Raw genomic sequence first — 26,568 nt, forward strand, 5'->3', positions numbered from 1 at the left:
AAGTATAGCACTTTTGAGTTCTGTTGGGGCAATTTGTTTACTTATGTATCTGCCGATGAACCTCGTAAACACAATTTCGTGAAATGAGTTTCTTTGTTTATAACAGGCCACATGAGCAATTATTATAATCACATCAAAATGCTACGATGTGTGCACACAAAAAGTAACAGGAGTTGGCTTCTAAAACTGAAAGTAAAAGAGGCCCTTTGAATTCAAATCCAGGGGAAAAAAAAATAAAAGACAGCTTCCTCAATGGGGTCGGGTAACCATAACATAAAAAAAATCAGCTCCACATGCACAATCTTCAAAACCGTAGAATGAAATACCAATTCAGCTGCGTATACATGTATTCACTATGTGGATTCACTCCTCCAACATAAACATATAGGAATTATCAACAGTAGCTGAACATGCCATAAAACAAGCTGGACATGAAATTCTATTTCATTGCGAAAACTTCATCTTGCATTCCTATGGGAACCTCGCAAGATGAATTAATTTTTTTTCATCTTGCAAGGCATCAGTCTTGAAAAAATAATCGACATGCGAAGCATGGCCATAGAAGAAGCCATCTTGCAAGGCACCATAGCGATCACAAAAACCATTCATCTCGTGGGTTTTTCATCCTGCGAGGCGTTCGTCTTGCGAGGCACCACTGTACTGAAGTACTGGACAACACCAGCAATCATTAGGTTAGACTGCACAGGGAAGCCTATCACAACAATACATCCACAGCAAAAACACAATGATATCTCCTGAAAAGGACAAAAGCTGTTCCCACAGCTGTAAATACTCAACTATCCAACAAACAGCAACAGAGCATGGACATAGTTCCTACTCCAGTACTCTGAAGATGCCGGCCATAGAGACTGGTGAAACATCAGGAAGAACAACCTTCAGAACACGGCCAAAGAGTCCGAAAAACCGATAACAACCATATAGGAATTATACTTAGACCAAGTTGGCAAGGGCCTTAGCATTCTTAGCAGTCTAAATGGCAACAGCAGTTCTGGCCTCTTTCAGCTCTCCTGCTGTTTCTGATTCAAATCTCTTACTCACAGCCCTGCTCTTTTTTAGTCCCACCCCTTTGGGCTGAACCAATGTTTCACAGAGGTTACACAAGCATAGCACAGATACAAATACCTTGAGTGTGCCTTGTTTTCATCTGAAAGATGGATACCTAAAATGTTAAACCACTTCACACACAAGAATCAAACTTTCTTTCCAGAACCACTCATTCTGAGATTTCCCTCCCCAATTGTAGAACTGGGAAAAACACAGCAATTATTTGGGGCTTCAGCCAGTGTCCTGGGGTTTGGTAATTCTAGTCCAGACACTTGTTGCATGTGCGTTTTCCAAAACTTGGTCTGATATGTTTTTGTCTTTGTCAAATGGCCAATGTTTCTGTTTTCATGTAAGTTCGTTACAGGTGTGCCTATAAAACACCTATAAAAATATTTCCAAAAACAACAAAATAAATGATTATCATAATAATAATTAATGTGCTAAAGATGTTATTGTTTCAGGAAGCATTCAAGGGCATTCTCCCTCAAGTTTCTCTTCATACGTGTTTCCTGCAGTCTGCTATCATCTGGGGTTTTATTTTATGTATCTAGTTATTTTATTTGTTTTGCTGGGTGGTTGGGGGCATTATTTAACTTTATTTTTGTAAACTGCTTAAAGTAGTGTCCCACACTCAGTCAGTGATATATGAATGAATGAATGACATGTCATCCTTACTACACTAAATTGGAGAAGTGGAGTAAAACATAAAAGAATCAAATGAACAAATGAATGAACAAATGAATGAATGAATGAATGAATGAATGAGATGTCATCCTTATTACAGTACATTGGAGGAATGGAGGAAAACATAAAAGAATTCAGTGAATGAATGAATGAATGAATGAATGAATGAATGAATGAATGAATGAATGAATGAATGAATGAATAACATGCTGTTCTTACTACACAAAACTGGAGGAGTGGACATAAATATAAAAGAACTAAATGAATGAGTAGATGAATGAATGAATGAATGACATGTCATCCTTACTACACTAAATTGGAGAAGTGGAGTAAAACATAAAAGAATCAAATGAATGAATGAATGAATGAATGAATGAACGAACGAATTAATGAATAAGATGTCATCCTTACTACAGTAAATTGGAGGAATGGAGGAAAACATAAAAGAATTAAGTGAATGAATGAATGAATGAATAACATGCTATCCTTATTACACTTAATTGGAGGAGTGGACGAAAATATAAAAGAATGAAATGAATGAGTGGATGAATGAATGAATGAATGAATTAACAAATGGACGAACTAGAGTTATGCGGAAATGCCCCTTTTAAAACCAGATGTGAATTCAAATTCACAATTTTTCCCTTTCCACACACAAGTTAAAATGTAGATGTTATTGCATGAGGCAACCACATACCATCAACACAATATGACAAAGCAACAACTGCTCATTGCCTGATCTTTTTTAATGTGCAGCTGCTTGTGTGCGTGGTTTGCTCAGAGGGTAAAAATGAATCCCAGAGACCATGTGGAGTATTTCCAAGCTCTGGGTTTCCTTACCTGGAAAATGGGGGCAATTCCCACTAATAAATGAATGAAAGGTACAGACAAAGCAGATACACACACTGTGGAGTGGTCTTTAAAACATCTGGCAGTCAGTGCTGGGAGAATGTCGAGAAGCTGCAATACTCTGCTTTAAACTGGGTGACGCAAATCGGAAACGTTCAGATCACTAGAGATAGGGAAATTCAAAAGCACCTCATGTTTTGGCTAAGCATCACGGGTTTGACTAAGAAGCAGAAAAAGAAAACTCAGACACCAAGGTGAAATACATTCCAGCTCAAAAACTGAGACAACAATATGATTTTAAAGCACCAAGGAGGAAGGGAGGCTAATTAAGTTTCCAGCTTTGCAAAACTAGGAGCCCTTACATGGTCTAGCAGTGGTAAAAGAAGGAAAATAAACGACAGCGCAAAAGATCTTGTTTGCATTGGGTCCTAGATGGATGATCTTGCTTATAGGACAGATTTGCACAATCGGTTACCCACCCACCCCCCAGGAAGTTAAATGCAGCTATGCAAATTCTAAACCAGGGATTCTGAAAATATCTTGTCAATGGGCTGAGCCAGAATCTAGTAATAATGGTCACTGTTATTTGTTTTTTGTTTGTCTGTTTGTTTACAATATTTTAACCTGTCTTTCTCTTTAAAAAGGACCCAAGGTGGCTTATAACAATTAAAAGCTAGTATTCAAGCTAATAACAGTGAGTGTGTAGTACAATACTAAAAGGATCGATGAATACAATACGGGGAAAAACACATAAGAAATGCTCGGAAACATTCAAAGCAGTAAGGTACAATAGAGCAATATATTAAAAAACCCCACTTAGCAGCCTATCACTGAAGGAAAGCTTGCCGGAAGAGAAAGGTCTTCGCTTGCTGGTGAACGGACAGTAAAGTTGGGACCAGCCTGTTCTGCAGTGGGAGGGAGTTCCAAAGTCTGGAAGCAGAGAGAGAGAGAGAGAGAGAGAGAGAGAGAGAGAGAGAGAGAAGGCCCTCTCCTGTGTCCCCACCCAAGGCACATGTGAGGCTGACAGGACTGAGAAGAAGGCCTGTCCTAATAATCTTTTATATTTTATGCTTTCAATTGTAATTTATTGTATTGTATTGTATTTGTTTTTACTCCACTTTATGATATTTGATTTATGTCCCAATTGTTTTATTATTATTTTGTAAATGTATTAATTTGTTATTCTGTTGTTTAACTATTGTGAACTGCCCAGAGAGGCCCTGGCTGCCACAAGAGCAGTATATAAATTAAATAAATCATCATCATCATCATCATCATCATCATCATCATCATCTTAACACTTCATCATAGAATCATAGAATTGTCGTAGGGTTGGAAGGGACCTTGGAGGTCTTCTAGTCCAACCCCCTGTCCAAGGCTGGAGACTTCATACCATCCTGGAGAGATGGTTGTCCAATCCTTTCTTGAAAACCTCCAGCGATGGGGCACCCACCACATCGGAAGGCCAGCTAATCCACGGCTTAATGGTTCTTATCATCCAGGAAATTCCTCCTTCTTTCCAGGTTAGATCTCTCTCTGATGAGTTTCCACCCATGGATTCTTGTCCTTCCTGCAGGTGCAATGGGGAATCAATTGATGCCCTCTTCCCTGTGTCAACCCTTCAGATGTTGGAAGACCGCTGCTATGTCTCCCCTCAGTCTTCTCTTTGTTCAGCTCAACATCCCTAGTTCTTTGAGTCATTCTTCATAGGATTTAGCCTCCAGTTCCCTTATCATCTTTGCTGATCTTCTCCGCACCCCTCCCAGGGCCTCCGTGTCTTTTTTGTGTTGTGGTGACCAGAACTGGACATAGTGCAGCCTCACCAGCGCGATATAGAGTGGTACTATCATTTCCCGTGATCTTGATGCTATCCCCCTATTGATGCAGCCTAGGACTGTGTTGCCTTTCTTGGCAGCTGCACCACACTTGAGCAGACTCATGAAGGGAAATCCTAAAGAAGTTACAGTGGTGCCTCGCTTAATGAGGATAATCTGTTCCAGCGAAATTGCTGTAGAGTGAAATCCTTGTTAAGCGAAATAAAAAAGCCCATTGAAATGCATTGAAAACCCTTGAATGTGTTCCAGTGGGCTGAAAACTCACCATCCAGCGAAGATCCTCCATAGGGGCAGCCATTTTTGGTGCCTGTAAAGGGAGGAATCCATCCTAGAAAACAGTGGGGGCCATTTTGTACACCTGGTGGCCATTTTGAAACCCGACAATCAGCTGTTTTTAGATTATCGTAATGCAAAAATCGGTTCCCGAGGTAGGGAACCGATCATCGTGAAGCAGATTTTTCCCATTTAAACCAATGTTTTGCAATCGCTTTTGCGATCGCAAAACCCTAATCGTCAAGCGATTTCCTCATTAAGTGAGGCAATTGTTAAGTAAGGCACCACTGTATTATTGTTTCAACACGTGTAGCACTCCATAGTGCTAGAGCACTCTCTGGGATGATTTTACAATATATTTATGGAAGGAATACTTGGAAACAGTGGTAGAACTCTATTTTGGGGGCTCTAAGTTTGTTCTGGCAGCCCCTTCCCAACCAGAAATGAACTCTGCGTAACCACTGTTATCTCCTTAAATAGGGTTGTTCCACTACAGATCCTCACCATTTCTTTAAAAGTTGCTACTGGGGCCCGTCCACCATTAGGGGCCCTGAAGCTTAACGTTCATTAGTTTCATAGTAGATCTGCGCCTGCTTGCAAACGTGGAATTAGGGCAAGATCTAGATCGGAGAACTATCACTACCAAAATGCCCAGCCAACATGATCAACGGAGCTGCAATCCATAAGAAAAGGTAATTTTTGCAAACTCTAACCAAAACAATGAGCAACAGCATGTTTCTTTAAAAAATAAAAATCAACCACTACCAAAACCTAATGTATCACTGCCATGTGCAAATACACTCTTTTATGCAATTTTAATTTGCTTTGATTTTATTGACTTTGCATTTTATTGACCATGGCAAACGTATTCAGCGAAATTCCTACAAAAGGGAGTGTGAAAGCTACATGGAGACTTTGGCAGTTAAGATGCTGCATAGGGAACTCACCTGCCGATACATTTTCACGGATTCTGTTCTTCGAAACAAAGCAACAATTGATAATAAATTGAGAAAGGTGGTAATGGGGAAGGCAATACATTTTACCTAATTTATTCTGAGAAACAGATGTATTTTCTTGCCATTATCCTCAGATGAAACACTTCACAAGTAGGCTGAGGTGGTACATTTTCATGGGGGGTGGAGGGGGGAAGATACGCACTCATATCGAACATCTTCCAGTTAGCAAAATTTAGATGTGCAGTGCAGAATGGACATTATTATTTTTACTGAGAAATATAAAGGTACTAATTACTTATAGACAAGATACTTAGCACAAACAGATAAAGCTTCAAAATGAAAAAATTCTCAGTTTATGATAATTATGTTCTCTGCTTTGTTTTCCTGAGACTGATAATTTGAGGCTTTAAAATCACCAGGAAGCCATTAATTGGAATTCTTCAATAAAAAATAAATTACACAGAAGTTCATGATCAGTTGTAAAAGCACAGATTGTATTATACAGTGAGCGACACTTGAGTCACTATTTATAGACTTGCACAGATACATCAAATGAAGGAACGCAAAACGCAGATTCTGAGATGGGAAGGTAGCTGCGATTTGCGGGGCCAGATTCTCAGGTGAGCAGGTATAACTGTGTTTTTCCTGATCACCGTGAAAAGCACAATAGGTTCAAGCTGAAATTTGTGTACATATGTCTGCACTGTACAGTTATGATAGTTGGACCCCATTTTAAGCACCGGAGTTCCATCCTGTGGAATCTTGAACTTCTCCTTTGGAGAAGCAAACCTAGAATTGTCAGCTGCCGTTCTGGGTTGCTCACAAGAGCTTTCCAGCAGAGAATCCAAATCCCCTCAACAAACTACAGATCCGAGAACTTCATAAGGTAAAACGATGATGGTTAATGTGGGACCAAAATTTCTATAACTGCCCTGAAGATACACTCCTAGTCGTACTAAGAATCATTTTATGGAAATCAGAGAGACTCAACTTAGTCATAACTAAAGTCAGGTTAAATTCTGTCCATGCACTATAAATAATGTTGACCCTGGATTTAACCCAGTGTTTCTAAGCTGTGATTGCCTTGTCCACAACCACTTTCAGTTGGTTTCTGAGACGGCCTTCCGAAATACTTGCACAGAAAACAAAACCAACAGATCATGGAGCCTTATGTTCTCACTCCCCAACAAACTGGAGCAATGTATTTGCGAAGGCTTTCACGGCCGGGATCTAATGCTTGTTGTGGGTTTTTTGGGCTCTTTGGCCGTGTTCTGAAGGTTGTTCTTCCTAACGTTTCACCAGTCTCTGTGGCCAGCATCTTCAGAGGACAGAGTGCTGTCCTCTGAAGATGCCGGCCACAGAGACTGGCAAAACGTTAGGAAGAACAACCTTCAGAACACGGCCAAAGAGCCCGAAAAACCCACAACAACCAAACTGGAGCAGGTTCAGAGAAGGGCAACAAGGATGATCAGGGGACTGGGGACCAAGCCCTGCGAGGAAAGATTGAAGGAAGTGGCCATGTTTAGACTTGGGAAAAGAAGACTGAGGGGAGATAGGATAGCTGTCTTGAAAGGCTGTCCTACAGAGGAAGGACAGGATATCTTCTCAATAATCCCAAAGCTCAGGACATGTACCAATGGGCTCAAGCAACAGGAAGCCAGATTTAGGCTGAATATCAGGAAAAAATTCTTAACTGTTCGAGCAGTATGACAATGGAGCTAATTATCTCAGAAGGCGGTGAGGGCTCCAATGCTGGAGCCATTCAAGCAAAAATTCGACAACTGTTTGTCAGATCTGCTTTTGCGTGGATTCCTGCACTGAGCAGAAGGTTTGGACTTGATAGCCTTACAGCCCCCTTCCAAGTTCATGATTCTATGATTGGCAACCATCAGCCAGCTGAGGTGCAGGATCCATGCTGCCGTACTAAAGGCCATAAAGTGCTAAGAATATGAAAATCTCTCCATTTTAGTCTTGCCACATTTATCTGGATCTCATCTGCTTTTTCTTCTCAGCTTTGTTTCCACTTTGTTGTGCAGTTTTGGCTTTCTCGTTTTTGCCTTGAACATTTTTGCCGACTAGTGTGTGCCTTAATTTACTCACTTTACTTAATGTATCCGTTGACTAGAGAGCGTTTCCATTTCCCCCACCTGCCAGGGTATACCTTTTGCCTGTTTTTGTTTTATAAATAACACCTTGTTTGGTGCACAAGTTTTCTTTTCCTGTCCGATGTGCCCTGTTAGCCTCCCAAGTGTATAAATGTTCAAAGCAAGGCATGTTTCTTCTTGGGAGATGCAAATCTTCTATTGTCATTGCGATTGTTCAATTAAAAAATAAATCTAGCCGGAGAAGCCCTCTTCCATCTCTCATCGACAGCTGCAAAAATGTATGGAAAAGCAGCCCCAGCGTTTCACCTTCTAATGGCTTATGGTAATGGTGTCGGTCTTCCTTTCTCTTCGCCAGTGATCCATGGCGATAATCTCTAGCAAAATGGCTTATGAACTAGCATGAGGTGAGAAGGTGATGATGCTATGCAGCAATGGTGTGTGGTGAGGATTCCTTGCAAAGGTTTCCTGTTTAGGATCTATTAAACACTGGTTAGGTCTTATTTGGAGCACTGTGTCCAGTTCCGGACACTGCACTTTAAGAAAGATTCAGACAAACTGGAACAAGTTCAGAGGAGGGCAAGAAGGATGATCAGAAGACTGGAAACTGAGCCCTAGGAGGAAAGACTGGAAGAATTGGGCAGGTTTAGCCATGAGAAAAGAAGACTGAGGGGAGACATGATCCCACCCTTCAATTACCTGAAAGGCTGCCATACAGAGGAGGGGAAGGATCTGTTCTTGATCATCTCAGACTGCAAGTCATGTCATAATGGGCTCAAGTTGCAGGAAGCCAGATACCAGCTGAATATCAGGAAAAACGTCCCAACTGTTAGAGCAGCGCGACAATGGGACCAAGTAACTCGCGAGGTGGCGAGTGCTCCAAAGCTGGAGGCATTTCAGAGAAATTTAGACCACCACCTGTCTGATCCACTTTGATCTGGATTCCTGCCCTGAGCAGGGGGGGGTTGAACTTGATTGTTCTATAGGTCCTTTCCATCTCCATTGCTTCTATGATTCCATGAACCAGCAATTGGTAAAATGAATAGCAATCAAGTTTGAATTGGGGGGGGGGGTGTTCAAAGATGAGCCCTCTGATTTTGTTCCTCTAAAGAAGTGGTTCCAAACTTGTCCTTGGGCCAAGTTCATATTGGACCCAGCCATTCTGTTGGACAAGCCAATGTTGATGGGCTACAACTTGCACCCAACACACACTAGAGCAGGGATCAGGGAACTTTTTTACCTTTTACCCCCCCCCCCCCCAAATTTATATATGCTGAAATTACCCCCTTGATTTGAAAGGAAGGAAATCATACATTATTTGAATTCAAAATCTTATTGAATCTATTCAAAATTACTTTGAAAGCTTCAACTTACTTGAAAACTTCAGAATTTGGAGAAATGATGTTGCTTCATCTTGGATATGAGAGCATCAATATTGGGGCTTTGCTCATCCTCATTACACCCAGGATTTTCATTTTTACCCCATTTGGGGTAATTTGCCCCTGTTCCCTGACCACTGTGCTAGAGCTTCTTTCTGTGTATCAAACTGTAATAGCATCAGGAGATCCATGTTCGGGAACCACTAGCCTTAGAGCAAGGGTGGGCAACTGGTGGCTTTTGGATATTATAGGACTGTATTTCCCATCATCCCCCACCCCTGGCTGAGCTGTTTAGGGCTGATAAGAGTTGTAGTCCAAGAACATTGGACGGGTCAGACCTAGCTCAAGAGTAGCCATTCTAGAATTGTCAGCTAGAAAAATACCCGGGAAGGTTTATTACCTGTCTGCTAAGGCAACTCTTTTCGCTTAATTAGTTCTGCTCAGTGGGTGGCAAAGTCCTTAGGAAGGGGCTTTGGTTGTATACTTTCAGTTTAGAAAGTGAAAGAGACAGACAAGAAAGGAGCTTCTGTTCCCTTGGAGCAGGAATTAGGCTTTTATCACATTGATTTGCATAAGGGAACGTGAATTTAGTTGAGCAGGAGAAACAATGGAAAGATGAGCCCTATATTTGTGCCTTAAAAAAAAAAAAGGGGGCCTTGAAGATTTTGTCTCTGGTAGGACTTGTTTTTGAGCTTCGGAGTCTTGTCAGAAGATAAGACTTTGAAATATACAGCTGTATTATGTGGTTTCTGATGCATTTGGATTAGAGAAACGTTGGGATATTTTATTTACTGAGGGGATACCCAATGTGATAAATAACAATGTGATAGAATAACACGTTTGGACTCACCGGGCCTAATTTCAAATCTCCTCTCAGGCATGGAAGCTTGCTGGTGATGTGAAACTGGTAACTTTCTCTGGCACCTTGTAGCAGAGAACTCATACTTTTTGGGGGGTTGTATCCCAACTGGGTTGAGTTTTATTTCTTGCTGTTGTTTCTCTTGTTTGGTTTAAAATCTTTGCACAGTTTGCTTGCCTTCCCGTGCACCATTTTTCCCAGTAGGATTTTGGCCATTGTGTTTGCATTTAGAAAACAGCCCCACAGAAGCAAGAAAATTACCACACTTCTTTGGTCCAGACACGGGGACTGGCCATGGCTGGGAGGTATTTTTCTGAACTGGGGTTGCTGTCTGTCATCTCAGTAGCAGCCAATCATTTCCCTCTCTACCTCAGATTCTTTTCCCTCTCTTTTTCCAGTCAAGGATGTTCTACCAGTCAGGGTTCAGTTAGTGTTACCTACGGAGTTAGAAGTGAACAGTCAAAATGAGGTGTTCTGTCAGTTATGTAATAAGTTAGTTAATACTGAAGCAAATTAACCAGTTAAGCTCAGCAATATAAGTTAAAAATTTTATACAATACAGTAATGATGTTTGGTTTTATGTAAGAAGAACTGTGAGTAAACTGAAACATTTTATTCTTTTTCATTGCCAGTATCTCTGAGAGAATGTATTGCGACAATAAGTGCTACTTGAGGCAAACCAGCAAATAAGGGGAAGTCTACTGAATGGGACTTTAGCTCAATCTGCTCTGTAGCTCCCTGAACTATTTTAATCTGGTGCAAAATAATAAGGAAAGTTTATTTTAAAAAACACACACTCAGTTTCTTCACACTGACTCTATAAAACACCCCAACAGATTTGACATGCTACAGCATGTTACAACTCTCCCTGAACTCTGTTTCAGTTTTTTAAAAAACAGTTTTGTTGATTTGTTTTTTTAAAAAACCTATGAAGCTCGCTTCCTCTGGTGCAATCTTGGCCTCCTGGCCTCTGCATTTCGATTTGTATCTTTGGCTTTTGGCTTTTTTTTTAGAAAGCCACTGATGGACAAATGGGAGGAAAAGAACTTTTGTTTTGCTTTGTTAGGATTAGTATAATCTAATGAATTCATTTAATGGTCATAATTGAGTGTGTGAGGCGGGGAGGGGGGGCACTTCTGAACTGGCAGAATTAGGCATGCTCTAGTTTGTACCCTTTCCATGACCTCCAGCAAACATGTGACCCAGATAAGCAAACCTCCTGTCCACTTGCATAAACATGACGCTTTACATAAAAAAAAGCAAAGGGGTTGGGGGAGAGATGGAAAATCAAAAGCACTATTCATGGCGAGGGAGCGCACATATATTTAGAAAGGGAGAGAGGGAACGAGAGACACGCACATTTGCTAACTGGGTATAGAAAGGAGTCGAGGAACTGCGAGAGGAAGTCCTAAGGATCCTCAACTGTGTTGTTGTGACTCTGTGTCTTCTGAGAGCTGTGGGATGTAATACAGTGAAAGGTTGTTATATTTAATTAACTAATAACTTAGTTATAGGCAGGTGATCTGTCATGTTTACTCTCCCTGCCCTCTTTATAAAATCTAGTTACAATATGTGAGTTTGCACATTCTTCTTTCCTTCTTTCCTTCTTTCCTTCTTTCCTTCTTTCCTTCTTTCCTTCTTTCCTTCTTTCCTTCCTTCCTTCCTTCCTTCCTTCCTTCCTTCCTTCCTTCCTTCCTTCCTTCCTTCCTTCCTTCCTTCCTTCCTTCCTTCCTTCCTTGATTTCCCTTCATTTCTTAGCAGACTTTCTGCCCCACAACAGGTTCCTCAAGATAAAGGAACATTATTGCTTGGGGGGAATGAGAAACTGGCTGTGAGATCCTATGAGTGGTGGTCCAAAAAAAAAAAGGGGGGGGCTTCAGGAGTTAACTTCGAGGCAAAAACCGAAGCCGGAGTCCTGGAGACAGTTCGTGTCATTCTGGCAACTCCTGCAACATCGCTGAAACCAGTTATATTGGCTCTTGTCTTTCCATTGGACTGTTTCAGTGATGTGGAGAGGGGGGATTTGCTGCTTGGGTAACAGCCTATCTTCCATATTAATTTTACTCAGGCTCCATGCCCTGGAGAGGACACTCCAGATTTGCGTACAGCGTCAAAACACTAGACGCTGTTCCAAGTCCTCCATACAGAGCACGTTACCATAGTCTCTCCAGATTGAAGGATGCCTATGATGCCTTCCACATATAGCCCAGTCTCAACAATAGATTGGGAATCAACACAACAGAAGTATCTTGTTGTCCTTTCAGGGGTAGGAAACCTACTGCTTTTCAACACATTCTTGCTGGGATCTCTGCCAAAGAGTGAGCTCCAAGTAGCTATCCATTCCCAATTCTGTCAGTTTCTTTCTTCCCATTCTTTTCTCTCCCTCTCTAGGTCTCATCCAATCTCCCCCTCCCAATCACCCCAAGTATGGCAGTTGTCTGTGGATTTGTCATTGCCACTCCCTTGTTGCCCTCTTCTCAAGGGACCAGAGAGGGGCACAATTTTTTTAAAAAAAGAAACACCAAATTCGTTCAAAAATCACTAATTTGTCAATTCGTATTTATACAAATCAATGACCCTTACAAATAGGAATCAATGGGTTTTTAGTGATTTATGATCCATCAATTTATTTGGCTATAAAATGCTCCCCCGTGCACCTAGAGACACCAAAATGTCCGAGAAATGTCCTCTGACACTCCTCTACAATCTCTCCCTGTTTGGTGAAGGTTGAGTTTCGGATGTCCAAGGTATACACCTTCAAAAAGCCCCACCCCAGGAAAATCCCCCTCAGGTACCTAGAGACACCAGAATCACAGAGAAGCTTCCCATGGCTGTCCTATACACGCCAGCTGCTGAAGGGCACTTTCTTGGGGACCCACTTTGTGGGTGCATAAGTTGTATGTCTGAAGGAGACTCGGGGGAACTTCTCTGTAATTTCGGCCTCTCTAGGTGCCTGGAGGGGAACTTTCCTGGGAAGCCCTCTTTATGGGTGTATAACTCTAACCTCGTTAGGGCACTGGTTCTTAACCTTGGGTTACTCAGGAGTTTTGGACTGCAACTCCCAGAAGCCTTCACCACCAACTGTGCTGGCTGGGGTTTCTGGGAGTTGCAGTTCAAAAGCATTTGAGTAACAAAGGTTACGGGGGACGTGGTGGCGCTGTGGGCTAAACCGCAGAAGCCTGTGCTGCAGGGTCAGAAGACCAAGCAGTCGTAAGATCGAATCCACGCGACGGAGTGAGCGCCCGTTGCTTGTCCCAGCTCCCGCCAACCTAGTGGTTCGAAAGCATGCAAAAGCGAGTAGATAAATAGGTACCATCTCAGTGGGAAGGTAAACAGTGTTCCGTGTCTAAATCACACTGGCCATGTGACCACGGAAAGATTGTCTTCGGACAAACGCTGGCTCTATGGCTTGAAGAGCAGGATGAGCGCCGCCCCCTAGAGTCGAACACGACTGGACAAAAATTGTCAAGGGGAACCTTTACCTTTAACAAAGGTTAAAAACCACTGTTCTAGGGCTTGTAGAGGAGGGTCAGGAGAAGCTTTTTGTGAATTTGGTATCCGTAGGTACTTGTGAGAGGGCATTTTATAGGATTTATAAAGTTTTTTAAAAAATTAATTGACGAATTGATTTGTCAGGAAAAAAAATGTAAATTCGTGATTTGTGATCCATCAGCCTTGACAAATCATGACTCAAAACGAATCACCATTTTTCTGATCTGTGCCCATCTCTACTAGGGACCTTCAACTGGACCCACTATCTATTCCTTCACAGACTGTATTTCATCGCCAGAGGCAGCTCATAACAAGGACCACAGACTGAAAACACAAATAGCAGGAACATCCCAGCTGTTTGTTAAACTTTAAATTGGTGCTGAGCTCTGGAGAACATGGTTCAACACACCTCTTCGGTCAGCAGTGGGCAAACTGTAGCTTTCTGGATTACATCTCCCATCAGCCTTGGCCAGTGGAAGCTGCTGGGAGTCGTAGTCCAGTAACAGATGGAAGGCTGCCTTTTGCCCCTTCCTCCTTAGGCGAAGTGGTTAGGGCCCCAGTGTGACACCCGAAAGTGCATTCAGTTTCAGAGCCTGGAAGAGTTACTTTTTGGAGATGAAACTCTAAAAGTAACGTTCTCCAAACCTTGTAGGACAAATAGAATCTAGAGTCTCTGCTTCCACATTGCTGGGGTTTAATAAGCTCTGCAAAATATCACTCCCCCTTCCCATGCAGGCTTTGATTTTCAAAGTTTTTGTGGTGGCTGCTAGAAAGACTACGTATAGCACAGAAACGCGAAGACTTGTTTATTGGACAGTCTGGCTGCTGAAGAGTAATTAAAGAAGGGCTGCAAGACCGACTGCCATTTTAACAGTGACACCAATAACTTTTTATGAGGGCAAGTCAAGAACTCAAAGGGTGGCGGAACTGAGTGTCTGCCCTTGTGAACCTCATCCAATCGATCATGAGAGCGAGGAAGAAAGGGGCTCCATGGAGAAGCCAGACCAATTAGTAATCACTAGTAAAGGAATTTATCCTTCAGATATTGATGTTCTGCTTTATATCACAAGATAGAAAGTAGGGTGAGGTTCAACCAGGAATCGATTTAAGAACAATTTTAAACATTTTTTAAAAAAGTGAAAACCAATGCATACTATGCAACATATTTTGACAACCCCTCCCTCCCTCTCTCTTTGTTGCTCAAGAGGATGTTCTATAGCTGGGGTCCCACAGTGGAAAAGGCCCTGCTCCGCATCTCCACATAACAGTTGAAATCCTGTTGCATAAATCACACCATGTAAGACCGATGACTTCATCAGTAGTGTCAATTTTTCCCTTGAAGCTCCGGAGGTTCCAAGGAAGTCGCTTTCATCGTTGGGAAGCCATGGGAAGCCGCAGGACAGTGGAGGGAAGTCTTTACTTATTGGAAACAGCCACTGTTGGGATGAATTTACTGCTGGAGGTGATTTTCAGTAATTAAATATTTTCTTCTCACAGTCCCCAATGGCTTCCTGACCATGAAGGTCGTTCCATAGCAGCCTTGGATCCTTTAGGAGGAAAATCTGAAATCTTTTATTTAAAGGGGGGGGGAATCATCACATCAGCCTTAGACTGTGTAACATGGTAACAGGATTTCTGCCAATGCCATGGTGGAAATGGACAGGATGGGGGGGTCCTCTAGTAGGTCAAAGTGTTCAGGGCAGGTCAAGCTAGGAAGAAGCTTTCCTTTAAGTCCTGAGGTCCCAGATAATCTGATTAGGCATCCTTCAGTCTCGAGAGACTATGGTAACGTGCTGACTTGGAACAGCATCTAGTGTGGCTGAGAAGGCCAATTCAAGAGTGATCATCCCTTCCACACTGAAGACAAACATGATCTGTCCCCTGTCCAGCTCCCTGATTTTGCTCGTTTTGGGACTGCCTCTTTGCCTCAGCCTGCTGGACAAGGGTCTCTTCAAATTGGAAGAGACCATGATGCACCGCCTGCCTCCACGCTGAACGCTCAATGTGAAAGTTTCCCATCTGTTGAGGTCTATTCGTAAGGCCTTCAGATCTCGCTTGCAGATGTCCTTGTATCGCAGCTCTGTGGTCTCCCTCTGGGGCGCTTTCATTGCACTAATTCTCCATATAGGAGATCTTTTGGAATCCGACCATCAGCCATTCTCACGACATGCCCAAGCCAATGTAGACATCGCTACGTAGAAAAAACTGGGGCTTTAAATGACATGAGGTGCATTAGAGAGGTTTTAAATCCCGTGAAAAGAAAATCCCAGTCTTTTCTCAATGCCCTGAACTTTTCTCAGAACCTCTCGGTCATTTTGCCTGATGTGGAAACTCCCACGATCACTTTCTGCTAACTTTGGGTGCCAACTCAATCATTGGCAGGAGCTGATTTCGAAAGCCTGGGATGTGTCAAGCAAACATCCGCATGGCTGTTGTCTACAAACCTTCGCTTGAAGGTGCCACCCGAATCTGTGCTGTTTTTTTGTTACAATAGTCTATGTATAATCCCCTTCTAGAAGATGACGAACATGAGGTGACCCTCCAAGGGCAGAAATCAATGAGACACCCGTGGCCATTAGACCTGATCTCACTCCTGGTTCCCTGGAAGAGTAAAGAACACCGTTTTAAGTTTTATCCTTCGAATGACTTGCTATCGCCAGCACAAGAATTCAGATGAAACAGTATGAATAAATGATTCCCTCTCAAGACTTCAAAATCAACCGCTTCTGGGAGCAGGAAATAAACTTTTGGCTCCTATTAATCCTCATCTAAGTTCTAAAAAAAATATTGCTGGATATTTTCATGAACTAGGTCAGGTGGCCATGGTATATAAAGTGTGATCTGACACCGTGTGGAGATTATTTCTGCCATTGTCTGTTGCTACCTCATAAATATCCCCTTCTCTTTGCTCTCTTAAATTGTGGTTAGAACAGAAGAATGTAGCTATATGCATCAAGGATTAACCTTTCATTACCCATCATCCTTATCAAGATGGATTCCACACCTTATCTCTGTCACTCAAACCCATTGGTTTGCAAGGGTCGGTCACCAAATGCTCCCATATGGAAAAGAAGCCAGAAGGATGATGTCCGTTCCTCCCCCCCCCCTCGGGTAAACTACTACAACGTATATGCAGATGTTGAGGGGAAGAAACATAAAATCAGAGTGAGAGAGAGAGGTGGCTTTTCCAGAAAGTGTCAGTAGCATTAATGTCAAAAGGAAAGCTCCCATCTGTGACAAACCCACAGACCTTTCAATCGAAAATTGCACTCAGCCACCTTTTAAAGTATGAGATGTTAATTCGGGGATTTGGAGTTTTTGAACTGGAGGGCTCCATTTCTGGGCGGAATTTGGTTTAATTTCCTGGCACGGCGAAAAGTGGGGTGGGGGAAAAAGAAAGGAGAAGAAAAGAAAAAGGCATCAGAAACACAACTGCCTACAGCCAACTGTCAACAAAAATCAGCGCTAATAGCAGGCAGCCTGTCACTGATTTATGTCGTGATGTGGTAATCTTCTCAGTTTAGCCGGATATTCCTCCCCCCCTCTCACAAAAATTGCCGAAAGTCTCACTAAACGTTTCATGAATGTTGGGAGGTGCTATTAGGATGGTAATGGGGCCATATTAAAGAAGTATTCAGTAGTTCAAAGTGTCAGTTAAAGAGATGGGGAAAATGGAAAGAGATATATATGGGCCTTTCAGAGTCTCCGTAAACTCTTTCCTATTTTCAGGGCGGCTTAAGGTTTGAAGAAGATGACAGATTGAGTTCCAGCCATGAAACATACTCTTTTAAGAGTGGAAGATGGGGGAAAATGTGCTGAAATGATTATGTGCCCTCTTTCCCCCCCTATTTCTCTCTCTGTTGAAAAGAGTATTTTTATTTATTGGTTTGAATGAGGACATATATGTTTTCGACTCTTTTCTGCGGCCCATGCAAACACGGCCTATTTTGCTACAGCATCTGGAGTGGCTCTTGTTCTTCTTCAGATTCATAAGATGCTTTGCTTAGGAGGGAACTTCCAAATTCACTTTGAATTTAGCTTGAGGTGCAGTCTGATGTTAACCTCGGCATGGACATCTCATGTGAGCCAAGCCATATGTGATTAACCTGGTTTGCTCCAGACTTTGCAAAGTGAGGGCCACCACATAGATTTTCCAGATTTTTGAGGGCTGAAGGAAGATGTGCGCGTGCATACTCCCACCTGCCTGCTTGCACGCACACACAAAGGAATTTCTTCAGACTTGTGTGCCTCAACAATGGAACTTGCAAATTAAGTCTCTGTTTACCTTCCAATGACCTACCCCAAATCAAACATGTTAAATAGAAAATTTATAGGTGCAGAAAATTAGCGTGCTCTTTTCACCATTTGAGACAGCATATTTTTTAAACAATGGCTAAGTGTATCATCATAATTTGATCCATAGTTCAGGTAGTTTTGGGCTACGATTAATTACCTGGAAATCTCATGGAAATCTTTAAAGTTTTTGATTCCAGAAAATTAATTGCATTAATTAATTAATTGCATGGAATACACAATCTTCTTACTGTCGGGTTCAACCCTATCGTTGTTTTATTTTCAGGCTGAGCAGTTCGTCCTCTAGTTTCCTTGAAAGCAGAATGGCACAATTAAAAAAAAACACATTTATTTTTGGTAGAATTAAAGAGGAACCAGCCTTCTTAGGTCAAGGGTGAGGAATTCTTTTCATTTGATGGTCAAATTGGATTTGAAAGGTGTTCTTGGACACTGTTCCTCTCTCAGCTGCCTCTAGAAGAGAAAATGATGAAACTGAGGCTGCCGTACTTTGACACATGGAGAGAAGATAATGCTTACTGGAAAAAAAGAGAATAAAAGGAACAGTTAATGGCAGCAGGAAAAGAGGAAGACCAGATATGAGATGGATTGACTCAATAAACGAAGCCAGAGATTTGAGTTTGCAAGAGCAAACTTAACGATAGGACATTTCGGAGGTTGGACATGATGACACGAAACAACAACAACAACAACAACAACAACAACAACAACAACAACAACAACAACAACAACAACAACAACAACAACAACATTTTGGGAACTATATTCATGTAAAGTGTGACATCAAAGAACCAAAAAGGTGTATTTAGGAGAGGCATTTTGACCTTTGTGTGTGTGAGAGAAACTGTGTGTGTGTGTGTGTAACACAAACAAAAGACTTGGAATACTATCCAATGAAGGTCTCCTGGGGAAGTGTCATGGCCGTCAGGAGAACGCTTCTGAGTGGGATCCCAGGAAAGCTGGCATTCCACTTCTGAGATATAGGCTGATGGCTCAGTTCTTCTCCGAGTTCATTACGGAGACGGGGCAGAAAAGTGTAATATCATGGATAACATGCTTTTGGCTGCCAGATGCTAGGGATTAGCAACAAGAGACAGATATTTCTACCTCCCTGCTTTAATAACTGCTCGGCAGTTTCAGCAGAAGGCCTGGCTGAACCAGAACGATGTTTCATTTGATCCTCCATGACGCTTTCCCTCATGAAATATTAAGCAACCCTATCGTACCATCGTAACAAGATGCAAAAAAATTCTGCCACCATGAACGGGCCTAGAGAAGAGATGGCCGTATTTTGCTGAGGGACCCATCTTCCTGAGGCGCAAACGTTACCACAGGATGCTCGTCCGGCGCCTGTAGAAGCAAAAAGCAGCGCTTCAGCCGAGCCCAGAAGTGGGAATTCAACACACTCCAAGTTGCAATTATGAAGCAACAGAATTTATTGGGCATAGAAAATACTGTCACTAAACAGCTCAACTGTCCTCACGAGTCCTTTCTGGGCTTCCAAACATGTCGTCGCAGGCAGACAATTTTCTTTTCTTTTCTTTTTTTTTCCTTTCAGGCTTTTATTAAAAACCAATTCGGGCAAATGCCACCGGTCTAGTCAGCAAGAAAACCTGTGGAGCTGAAGCTCCATAACTCCCCAAGAGGTTCCTGGATGACATTTTAAGGTGTTAATAGCATGACAAAATGGTACATTTCAACACTCTGTAGCAAAAACAGGGGTGGGGGGGAATAAAGGACCCCTCTGAAGAGTTGGAGAATCATGTGATGGAGCTCTCCCCAGGAATCGCACCACCGCATGCAGAAAAGGAAAAGTCTCACAGCTGACTGTTTTTATACACATATACAGTACAGCATTCTCGGCACAAGGAAAAATGCAAAGAGGAAAAAAAAACAGGAGCTTTGTGGTGTGGCGGTTACACTGCAGTCCTGCAGTCAAGACTCTGCTCATGACCTACGTTTGACCCCCCCCAGGTTCAAAGCTGGCTTGAGGTTGACTCTGCCTTCCATCCTTTTGTGGGCTATTGCTTGAAAATCTAGCTCACTGGGAGTGAGGTAATGTACAACCTGCATAATTAAACTGTAAACTGCCCAGAGAGTTGCGTATATAAGTGTATAAGCAGCACAGTTTGCTACTTTGCTAGAAAGCTCTAGTTTATTTTTCTTCGTTTCCATTCTTGCTTTCAGTTTTCCGGGCCTTGTCCTCGCGTGCAACAAGGAGAAGCCACCAATGTTTCCTCCTCCCCAGAATAGGCCGCCCCTTGTTGTCTCAACAACTAGCACTTACAGTTTCAGTAACTTACTCTGAAACATTGTAAGAGAAAGAATAAAAAAAAGTTCCATTTGCTTACAGCTGAGTAGATTTATTTATTTATTTATTTATTTATTTATTTATTTATGTATTTATTTATTTATTTATTTATTTATTGGGTTTTTACCCCTCCCTTCTAGACAACGTCTACTCGGGCCGGCTTACATAGATAAAAGCACATCAATATAACATATATAAAATCATAAAAATTACAATTATAACAATTCCAAACGACACATTACCAAGATGGCATGACTTTTTTTAAAAAAAGAGAAATAGAAATCACTTAATTGACTGGAGGGAAGGCCTGCTTGAATAACCAAGTTTTAAACTGGCTTTTGAAGACACCCAGCGAGGGTGCCAGCCGAATTTCGGTAGGGAGTGTGTTCCACAGCAGAGGGGCCACCGCCGAGAAGGCCCGGTTTCCTGTTTTTTCCTTCCGGGCCTCCCTCGGCATCAGGCAAACAGTTTAGTGTACAAAAACATGACTGTCTATAGCACAGACTCTTGCAAACTACATACACATCACTAACTGCACAATAACTTCCAGCAGATTAAAAAGATGGGGGCAGAAAAATCTCTTAAGCAAAGAGGCCTTTGCTCTCTTTTGAAATCAAAAGGGGACACACAATGGGTTACTGCTAGGATGATTGACAGTGACCCCCCCCCGCTCAGTAAGTTCCCTTAGCCAAACCCATTCAAAACAACACACAAGGTTGACAAAACTCCAACAACATATTGTCATTGAGCTTCGGTGCCTACACATGGATCTACACAACTGCAAATGTGTACGAGGCTAATTGGTGGCCTTCTCCCTTCTACATTTCTTAAGAGGAATCTGTTCCTTGTGTTCAGCAAACATCCATATCCCCCAGGCAGATGATGTCCCATCTACTTTTGGTATGTGCGCGAGCATGTAGATCTATGAAATATGGCTGATACGGTCCATTGGAAGGCGAGCCTCCATCGGAAATGGCAAAATCGTAATGTAGAATATGCCGAGGCCGGCGGGCTGTGATGTTTTTTGCATACATATTTTTCTCCCTTGACCTATGCCATTCTCCTGCATATATTGACGATGGAAGAAGGGAGATGAGGTGTGGGGGGAGACAGAGGGTTGAGGACAAGCTTCGTCTTACACCGAAACACAATGTCCTTTTCTGCCAGAGGCTGTGCCTGTTTTAAATGAGGAAAAAGCACAATGCATGAAGAAAGAATATTAAAGCATATTCATTTTGTAAATTAGATAACGGTGTCAGGGAGACTGTGCTGGAAATAGCGTCGTTTGAACACAGTACCGGGGCTACATGGCTCATGGTTGAACCCTGGATCACCCTTTGTCCCAGACACGCCTCTGAAACCTGGAAGGTGCCGAGAGCATTTTTAAAAAGCTGCTTAAACGTGGATGGTGAGGAATATTTGACCATTCACTCCCTCCAAATTTTTTTTCCTTCCACTGCTTACATTTTGTTTGTTTGTTTATACCCCACCTTTTCCCTACAACAAGGACCCCAGGTGGCTTGCATCATTAAACACGCCGTACTGAAAGATTAAAAAACTGTAATATATTCAAATAGAAAAGAAAAATTAATAGCTCTATATCAAAATATTAGGTAAAAGCATTTTAAAAAAAAAAAAAAAACCAGTCTTAGAAGCAATAACTGAGAGAGCAAATGAAATTCGGATGCAAAATCTGAAGAGCAATTGTCAGAAAGTATTCTTTCTCTGGAAAAATAAAGGGGGTGGGGTGGGCAGGGTGATTTCCAGTGGTTTTCTTTGAGGGACCGGGGGGGGGGAATGTGTCTGAAATGCTTAGAAGCATTCTTTTACCCTGAAATTATCCAATCCCTTTCGAGGGCCATTGCTTTTTCCTGTGGTAGCAAATTCCACAGGTTCAGCATGCGCTCTGTGAAAGCGCTTCCCTATTTCCACTTCTGAACCACCCATCTTTCAGATATATTAGGTGACCCTGTCCTTGTTCTGCTGTAGTTGTGTACCATGAAATCACTTCTGACTCGGTATGACTTATCTCCAAAATGTCCTCAACAGCTTTGCTCAGCTCTTGCAAATCCAAGCCTGTGGCTTCCTTTAGGAAATCACTCCATCTTGTATTTGGCCTTCCTCTTTTCCTGCTGCCTTCCACCTTTCCAAGCATTATGGTCTTTTCTAGAGAATCCTACCTTCTTATTGTATGCCTAAAGTGGAACAACCTCAGTTTCATGATTTTTGTTTATTTATTTAAAATACTTTTATCCCACCTTTCCTTTTAAAAAGAACCCAAGGCATCTTCTAGAGATACTTCAAGCTTTATGTGATCTAGGACTGACTTTCAACCCTGAGTGCTCACTGGAAGGACAGATCCTGAAGCTGAGGCTCCAAGACTTTGGCCATCTCATGAGAAGAGAAGACTCCCTGGAAAAGACCCTGATGATCTTAGTCTGATTCATACTTAAACAACCCATTTTGCATGTATGTTGCTGTATGTTATGTTTAGAGGTGGACATGAAACAAAACACGAACCAAAACAACAACAACAAAAACTTCGGGTCAGTTTGTAACCCAGATCTGTTTTCCCTCAGAATGTGGGAATTCAGAATTTCAATTCAGAATTTCAATTCAGAATGTGAATTGCAAGTAGCATCCTGAGAGTTACAACTGCTCTAAGTTGACGACTCTCTTTCTCATGCAAATATTGTCAGTGTTGCCTCTTTGACCTGTGTTTTCCTCACCCTAGGTTTTATGAGGCGACCCTTCGATGGCCACCATGCCATTGTCTGCCACGCTATGTTACAGGGTGCAGGGGTGATATATTTTGTGGTGTTATAAAAAGGTGTTGTCATTCTTAAGGGGATTATAATGGAGTTTAATAAAGCTGGAAACCCAGGTAGAACCATCCTCATTTCACAGCGAAGGTTGCAAAGCCGCAGATTGTTTCCTGGATTTAATATTCATATCCACATTGTTTGACTTCACAGGTAAAACTGTAGATAAAAAAAGAAGCCAGGCTTTCTCGTATTTGCTGCTGTCTTTACAGTAATAATCAGGTTGTACTAACTAAACTCCTAGTATTATCTCCTAGAGGTGTTTAGTGTGTTGAACTGGGACTGAGAAGTCCTGGGGTCAAATTCCTGCTTTTTATTCCTTTGCTGTCATATAATGGCAGTTTTTAAAGAGAAGGATCAATAGCCACAACCCAAGGCCCTCAAGATCACAGGGCCACTATCCAGAACCCTAAGGAGGACTACAAAAATGGACACCAGTTCTGGTCATTTTTCATTTGTACCAGGTGCAGGTCTTTCATAAATGTAATGGGTCTTGGTTATGCCTTTGAGACCAAGTCACTCCAAAGTGACATAGGTCATCTATCATGAAGACCCTATGCTTTTAGAAAATGAAGTGAAAGCTGCTCTGAAAGCACAGGGGAAAAAGAAATCACTAGGGTATATGGAATTCCAATAGAACCGTTTCAAGCTGCAGATACTGAATCTGTCAAAATCCTAATAAGAACATACCAAAAAATTTGGAAAAAACAGAATGGCCTACAAACTGGACATGTTAAATATACATTTGAATGCTCAAGAAAAGATATGTTGAAGAAATGGAAGTACAATTGCTCCAATTTCCATGCACATCAAGGGATCCTCAGGGTGTTACAACAAAAGCTGTTACCTTGACTGGAACAAGAGAAAAGAAAAGGAGACAGAGGGGTGATATGATAATACTTTTCAAATACTTGAAACACTGTCATACAGAGGAGGGGCAGGATCTGTTCTTGATCCTTCCAGAATGCAGGGCATGCAACAATGGGATCAAGTTTCAGGAAGCCAGATTTAGTCTGAATATCAGGAAAAAACATCCTAACTGTTAGAGCAGTACAACGATGGAACCAATGGCCTCAGGAGGTGGTGAGCACTCCCATGATGGAGGCATTCGAGAGAAAATTGGGACCACCGTCTGTCGGATCTGCTTTCATTTGGATTCCTGCATCGAGCAGGGGGTTGGACTTGATGACCTTACAGGCCCCTTCCAACTTCACTATTCTATGAAGTTCAAACTGGATTCCAAACAGGAAGAGGCACTTGCAAATATCTGCTGGTTCTGATTGCACCAAAGATTTTCAAAAGATCAATATAGCATTTGACTGTGCAGAGTATGACAAATGTGTTCTGAAAGAAATGGGTGTTCCTCAGCACTTGATTGTCTGATGCATAACTTACATTGTAAATAGAATATGGAAAGAATGGTTTCCTATAGGCAAAGCTGTCAGACAAGGGTGTATTTTATCTCCTTCTCTGTTCGATTTGTATGCAGAACATATCATACGGAAAGCCAGACTAGATTCAGCTGAAGGAGGAGTGAAAATTGGTGGAAGAAACATCAAGAACTTTAAGTACAGTATTTTTCTGTGTATAAGACACTCCCCACATTTATAACCCAACATTTCTTTCTTTGCAAAAACGTGGAGGGGAAAAGCAATTCCTGCCTTCCCCCTCCACTTCCTTTGAAAATATCAGCTTTTCCCCTCCACATATTACAAAGAAAATGGAGGGGTAAAGAGATTCCTCCTTTCCCCCTACATTTTCCTTGCAAAAAGCAGCTTTCTCCCTCCATTTTCTTTGCAAAACATGGAGGGGGGAAGCAGGGATCAAAGCACTTTTATCCCTCCTCCCGCTCCTTACTTCCATGTATAAAACAACTAGCAGAAAGCAGGAAATACTTGAAAAAACGTTTGGTGAAACTGAAAGAAGAAAGTGACAAATAGGACTGCAGTCAAACATTAAGAAGACAAAAGTCATGACTACAGAAAAAACTACACAAGTTTAGGATTGACAATGTTAGAAGATGAAATTGTTCCAGATTTTGTATATCTTGGTTCGATCATCAACCCAAAGGGAGACTGCAGCTGAGAAATAAGACTGAGACTCAGAAGGCCAGCAATGAAGGAATTAGAAAAGATTATCAAGTGTAAGGATGTGGTCATTAGAGACCAAGACCAAGATCATCCACACTCTTGTATTTCTGATCACCATGTACGGGTGTAAAAACTGGACAGTAAAGAAAGCTGTCAGGAAAAAATGTTTGAAATATGGCGAGAGCCTTACAGATACCAGAAAGAGAAAGAAGTGATTCCTAGAGTAAATCAAGCCTGAAGTATCTCTGGAGGTGAAAACGACCGAACTGAGGCTGTCCTGAGGTAGCAAGGTTCTCTGGAAGAGAAAATAATGGTAGGAAAAGTTGAAGGTAAAGAGGATGACCAAATATGAGATGTAGTGACTCCATAAAGGAAGTCACAACCTTGCTGTTGAGCAGCGTAGTTGAGGATATGACCTTCTGGAGAGCGCTCATTCATCACATCGTCATACGTTGGAGATGACTTGATAGCACATAACAACAATTTCATCAATAGTTCCTTAAGCTTTAGTCTTTTACCCCATTTAAGTGAGCTGTGTTAGGTGATCTATAAAAAATTTACCACTCTCCACAGGCAGAATCAAAGTCTGGAACAGTTCCCCTTTTTTAAAAGCATGGCTGGGGGATTATGGGGGTTGTAGTCTAACCTTTCTCTCCTGAGCTTTGGGAAGAATTTGAGGCTGCCAATATCAAATCTCTTAAGCATCAGGTTTATGATAACGCTGAAAGCTGCAAACTTTATACACACACACACACACACACACACACACACATACACAGAGAAAATGATTTATAATAAGTTAGAGGAGCAATTTATTCCTGTCTGTCTCAGTGGATGAGGGAGGTGGAGTTTGGAGCAGCTTGTTAAATGGGAGAGCATGGCCCCCTAGCCTTCCACTGCTGTTTAATGATCCACTCCTCACGAGCCACCTCTCTAATCTGCCGAGAGTGAGAGAGGTACAAATTGTATCTATAATGTTATATTACTTAACACAGTAATGTATTATAAATCAGGGAACAGCAATCCGGCCTTGTAATTGGCGAAATGCCGTGCGTGAGGAGTCCCGTTAATTCAATATCAAGTGAATGCTCTTATGAGGGACTCTCTAGTTGGATCGAAGAGAGACTGCAGGCTCCTAAGTGGTAGTCGGAGGCAGTCTTGGACCTGGTTTTAGAAAGAGACAGCAATAAAAGTAAAGGGTGAGCCTGGAGGATGGAGAGATACGATTATAGATATAAAGACAAGGAGAGAGATGTAGAGAGAATGAGAGAGAGAGAGAGAGAGAGACTTCTAGACTCCAATTGTTGTTGTTATTTAGTCGTTAAGTCGTGTCTGACTCTTCATGACCCCATGGACCAGAGCACGCCAGACCCTCCTGTCTTCCACTGCCTCCCAGCGTTGGGTCAAATTCATGTTGGTAGCTTTGATGACCCTGTCCAACCATCTCATCCTCCATCGTCCCCTTCTCCTCTTGCCTTCACATTTTCCCAACATCAGGGGCTTTTCCAAGGAGTCTTCTCTTCTCATGAGATGGCCAAAG

The sequence above is a fragment of the Pogona vitticeps genome, chromosome 1 (assembly GCF_051106095.1).
Source record: "Pogona vitticeps strain Pit_001003342236 chromosome 1, PviZW2.1, whole genome shotgun sequence".
Taxonomy (NCBI): domain Eukaryota; kingdom Metazoa; phylum Chordata; class Lepidosauria; order Squamata; family Agamidae; genus Pogona; species Pogona vitticeps.